The following is a 6000-nucleotide window of genomic DNA, read 5'->3' as shown; positions in this document are numbered from 1 at the left end:
TAGAAATTGTGGGGATAAAATAAAAATGTTTTTACACATAAAGGACTCAGAAAAATTACTCTTTATTTATCTTTCTTTAAAAAGCTACTGAAGGATACATTCCAATAAAACTGGGGAGTACGCTAAGAAAGAGAAAGATTAAAAGATCAGTAAATGAAGGAGCCATCCCAAGACAGGCAAAAAGAGTCTTTGGATGATAGGTGTCAACCTGCCTGCAGATTAATCAGTACAACTGGAAATGAGAAGAAAGAATCTTTTGACATTGGAGGTCTCTAGAAATTAAAAAGGGGGGAAATGATAAAATAATATGAAGGAATTTTTGTAACAACTAATGATAGGAAGATGATACTTATTTCAAAACTTTAAAGAGATATATCAAAAGTGTACAAGTGAAATAGCTAGGAAATGATCAATTCTAAGGAAAATCAAAAACTATTCCAGATGAGAATTATAATTACAGTGAACTATAATCACTTATTTAAGTAAAAACAATTAGGATGAAATTGTGACAGTAGGGTTCAGGGTAAGGTGGGAGAGGTGCCATGAGAGAGCTAAATTCTCTCCTCCCACAAGTCAAAAAATAGAAGTACTTTCTAGTCATAGATGTGGAAATAAAGAATAAAAGTAAATATCATAAGAAATACCTAAAAGAGTTTAAACTGATCAGGACAAGGGCTGCTCTTTTTCATGATAATAAGTCTTTTGATATTTGACTTATTTCTAACTATATTCATTGTTTTTTAAAAAATCATTTTTAGAAGTGAAGCTTTTAAAAGGCAATTTTTAAAAAGCTGTTGAATGAATCAGAGATCTGAGTGGCCACTGGAGCTCTGGGGCTCTCATTCAAAGCAAAAACTCTCATTGACCCTCAGTCCTGCAGGAGTCATGCTTGGATTCCACATGTGGTCCCATCTCTGGGTCACCTTGAACAAATCACCCAGCTTCTCCCCCCACTCCCCAGTTCTCTGCTTCTGTAAAATGAGAATGAACCCACCTTCAAGGAGGGCCTCAAGGGGTCACGTGTGCAGATGTGGCCACCACAGAGCCTTCTAGAAGCTTCTAGAAGTTATCAATGACTTGAACCATGTGGGCTGGAAGGAAACAAGATCAAAACAGGCAAGACTAGGTCAGGTTTTAGAAAGTTGGGGTGCCACCCTGCCTGGAGGCAGAGGAAGGGCCTTTGGGCAGGGCATTCCCTTGGGGGACTATCCCCAAGTCCTTCTTCAGCGGCCTTTCATGCCCAGGACCACCAACACTAAAAGGAAATCTCTCCCCACCTCCTTCATTTCATAATCAGCATTTTCTTAACACGTGGAGAAGGATTTTGCTGTCAGAAAGTTCAGTCTGTGATTTCTGTGCCCCAGTGGCCTCTGGAATCCCGTCCTGCTCAGGCAAGAGTGTGCTTTCCAAGCTGTCAGTCAGGGAAAGATGACAAGACCTTAATGAAGTAAAGTCATCATTTTTTCATGGTGTACCAGGCTGTGGGCTGGCAGCTCCGCTGGGGAGGAAAGATGGAGATGGTTTCTTTGCCTCTGTCTCCTTCCTGATGTCCCTATGTCCTGTCTTCAACCCTCAGGAGCTGCTGCGTGTAAACAGGTCCAGTGTTGTGGGGTTCCCTGAGGTCACTGGCTGGCCGATAAAGAGGACACAGAGGTCTGACACCATTAATCAGCCAGGCACAGCCACTTGATTCTTGGCTCAGCTGGGAGCTCCCTCCCCTCCTGCCCCCAAGAGAATGAGTCTGTCGATTTTCTGCCTGTGATTCAACCAGTAGCTAATATTAACATGGCTTAAATCATCCAGACTCTCAGAAGTCAGGGTTTTGCTGGTTTTCCTACAAATGAGCCACCAAATTTAGCCAGAAAGTCTTTCTATTTAAATAAAGACTATGCACCCACTTGGAAAAAATATATTTCAAGGTCTAGTTAGTATCTGATTCCCTGAACTCCTCCCTCCCATGGGCCTGTATAATTCAAAAACCCCAGAGAAGAAGACACTCATCACAGATAGGGATTCTCAACCCTGGAAGGGGAGCAAAGCCTCCGTTTATGCAAAGGATTGCTATGGATGTAGCTATGAACCTCTTTGGAGAAGCTGCCACTTACATGGCCTGGGTGGGGAACCAGCGTTAAGGGTTAAGTTATGGCCCTTATCTCCCTAGGGCAACTCCTGATCTAACTTGGTGGGCTGGCCAGTGGTTCTGGGATAACAGCAGATAGCACAGTTACCTTCAGGGCTTGTTAAACAGGAGGGAGGGCTCTGTTTCCGCAAGAAAATGACAAGCTGGCACCTCACTACTGAGCAACTCATCTACCTGATTACCACTTATCTCCTCTAACTTCCCCTATCAATTGTTAACTCCACTCCTGAAAAATTTTCCTACCCAACAAAGTTTTCCCTCCAGACCGCTCCCCTGCATGAACTCCAAGTCTGTAAGTGGCTGGTGGCTCCAGCTCTCTTGCTGGGGAAACCCTCTGCAGAGTTTCTTCCCCAGTAAATCCTGTGTTGATGTTTGAGTCATCTACCCACCTATCTATTCTGTGCCTCTTTCAGTCTAACAGTCTTTTCTGTCAAAGAGTTAGCTCAGTCAGTAGAGCATGAGACAATTTCAGGTACATGGGTTTGAACCCTTTCTTCGGCCCCCATGTGTGTGTTGGCTTGCCTGACTTAGGAGACACACACACCCTTCTTCAGAGGTAAATTTTGCCTTGCCCATCAGCTTTCACAAGTGTGCATCTGATTTTTGATCAGCTAGTTCTAACAACAGTCACACTTGAGCATTCATTCTGAGGGACTCTGCTGCCAGCCTCCCCTCTTGCTCCCTTCCTTCTGATCCATGCATCCTCCTCAGAGCTGGTGCTGAGCGCAGCTGGGGATGCGTGTGGAGCCTTGGCCCCAGCCCCTCACTTGCAGGGGGCCTGTTGCTGAGCTTAGACCAGCACTGGGGGTGTCTGGTGGCCTGGGGGCTCACAGATTTCCCAGGCACTGCAGGTTGGTTTTAACCTTAGCATCAGGGTTCTACCTTAGCTTCCTGGCCTACCATAGCACCTCAGTTTCCTTGGAGTAGGATCGGGTCCCTAATCTTATATATATTACCTAACTGAGACCTTATCACCCCACCTGGCCCTGTCAGTTCCACCCCTTACTAAGGTCTTGGATTTGGGTCCTGCTGCCTTTACTCCTCGGGCAGTGGATGAGTGATGGCCCTTCTGGATGAGAAACACTGAGCCCATCTTGCTTGAAGAACACAGTTACATATAGCCCAAACCCAGGGAACACCTTTAACACTTGCTCGGCCATAACAGAGGGGTCGACTGAGAGTCTGATGCTGACTCCTTTTTGAGAGTTGACAAATTCTGGATCAGGACCTCTATCCCCAGTCTCACCCTCCCAGCACTTCAACTACCTCTCCACCATGGCTGACCTTCCAAGCTATGGAAGCACTTCAACTACCTCTCCTTCATAACCCCCACCCTAAAACCTTCCATGCCCCGTATGGCTATGACAACTGCACCTGGGCCTCCTCTTTTCCTTCTGGGGGCTTCTCTCATGTCAGCGTCCATGCCCAAGGACCCTCAATAAATTGATCCCAATTTTAACTGCATGATGTCCTAGCTTAGCCTTGAAAGGCTGCCCAATTTCCTTACCACCTTGACCATGGCCATGGCTGTTATTGAGCTGTAGGTGTAAAGCATAGGGCCTTGCAGTGAAGAACATGAGTTCCAGAGACAGACAGACCCAAGTTTGATGTCCTGCCATAGACTTCCTATCTCTATGACCTTGAGCAAGCCACTCAACATCTCTCAGCCAGTTTCCTCATCTGCAAATAGGAATCGTAATAGTGTATGGTTCGTAGGATGAATGAGGATGAAATAGGCTAAGATATACAAGGTGAAGCATTCATTTCCTATTGCTGCTGTGACTAACTGCCCTGAAATCAGTGGCTCAAAACAATAGAAATGAATTCCTTATAGTCCTTGAGGACCAAAAGTCTGGAATGAATCTGACAGGACTAAAATCAAGGTGTTAGTAGGCTGGTTCTTCTGGAGGCTCCAGGAGAGAATGGAATCAACTCCTTTCCTCTTCCAGCTTCTGGTGGCTGCAGCATTCCATGGTTTGTGGCCACATCATTTCAATACCTTACCTGCTTCCCTTGTCACACTTTCTTCTCTTCTGTGCCAATCTCCCTCTGCCTTCCTTTTTGTAAGGATGCTGGTGATTATTTTCAGAGCCCACTCTCCCCATGTCAAGATCTTCAATCCCATAATGCAAAGTCTCTTTGGCCATTTTAAGTAACATTTATAGGTTCCAGGGATTAGGACTTGGACATTTTAGGGGGCCACTAATTAGTTTACTGCAGGGGCTTCTTGAAGCTCCATAAATTACTGTTACTATTATTATTACTATAATCTTTACTCCTAATTCTGCCCAAACATTATTCCTATGATTGCCACACAGTCAACAAAGGGTTGGGTTTCTATAGATCCAAAGAACACAGTTATGTAAGGCATGAATAACTAACACTCAAAATGGTTGGCCATTTATACCATCTATAAAATTCTTCCTTCAGAATATGTGCTCCTAGCAGGAGGTAGGAAGTCTCCATGCGGTGCCATAAAAGCTCCTCTGGGTGAACTTTTAACTAACAACTTATCAGAGCAAGATGATGCTCTAATGAGTTCTCTGGGCTCTCTGGGTACATCCCTGCACATGGCTTCTTCTGGTCATGACATCTGAGCTCTTTTCAAGAATGTGGCTGAGCTGTGCTGTACTTCCAGCTGACAAGAGCTGAGTAAACCCTCTGAGGTCCTAACCCCAGGGGATGGCTGTGAATAAACAGTGATTGCTCTCACTTCTGTCCACATCTGTCCCCAGAGCATTTCCACAGGCTCCTTGAGTCAAACTTTACCTAAGCTCCTCTTGGAGCCCCCCCAGTTTGTGGTCTCCTTTGGACACTGATGGCAGGGAGTTCCAGGTTCAAAGGCAAGTGCAAGGAATATGCTGAGTCACAGCATGGGTGTGTGAGTTCCTGGCCAAGAAATGGTTAATTCTGAACAAGATTTAGATCATGGTTCCAGAAACAGGGTCATGGAGCTACTAACATCAGTGAGAGGAGTCAACAGAGATAGAGACTAAAGGATGCACAGTCAAGGTAGGAGCCAGAAAGAGCCAAGACAAAAAGACACAGGTGAGCTGGGAGGGGGGGTAGTCTTCTGAAAGGTCAATTCTTTCCAGTAAGAGTAAAGACCATGAATACTCAGCACCCTCAAGCATTCAGAGTTTCAACTGTCTGGGAGCGGCTCCCTGAGACAGGTGGTGACCAGTTGTCAACTAGGCCAAGACAAATATACCACCTGTATCATCCCCAAGGACACATTCTTGGAGGTCTCTCTCCTGAATTAGTAGCCCCTTAATGTCACTGGATCTTCTTGGAGTGAAGCCCCTTTCATCCATCAGACACTTTCAAGATTAATATGGGGTCCCCAGAATGCTCTCCAGCTTTCAGTGTGTGAGACCCAGGACCACAGGACTCAGCACTGGGCATTCCACTCAGACCCAGGAGCATCATCTCTGCCCAGCTCTGTGCTGAGGGCTTTGAAGAAAACTTCAACATGAGACAGTTAGAGCGACTCCAACTGGATCTGCCTCATTACCCAACCTCTGGGTTTTGTCCCTTAGTACTGTCATACTTTGTGGGGGTGGAGGGGCGTTTCCGTGTCTCATCTACTTTCCCAGAGTCTCTACAGCTCCTTATCCACTTACCACAGATCCCACCCATCTCTACAGATTCTCTCACCTCTGTCTTCACAGAAACACCCTACCCCTGCTCACTTTTATACCATGCCCTCATTTTGCAAGAAAGCCACAGAGCAGCCTGGGTTGGGCTCTAGAGAGTGTCCATCAGAATCTAGAGCAAGTTCTGCCTGCTTACTAGCCTTGTGACTGTCAATAAGTCACACCACGTACAAGATGGGGATGGCAGTAGTATCTTGCACCTGA

This window comes from Castor canadensis, chromosome 7 (assembly GCF_047511655.1).
Source record: "Castor canadensis chromosome 7, mCasCan1.hap1v2, whole genome shotgun sequence".
In the NCBI taxonomy this organism is placed as follows: domain Eukaryota; kingdom Metazoa; phylum Chordata; class Mammalia; order Rodentia; family Castoridae; genus Castor; species Castor canadensis.
The sequence above is the reverse complement of the archived record's forward strand: the minus strand, read 5'-3'. Positions refer to the sequence as shown.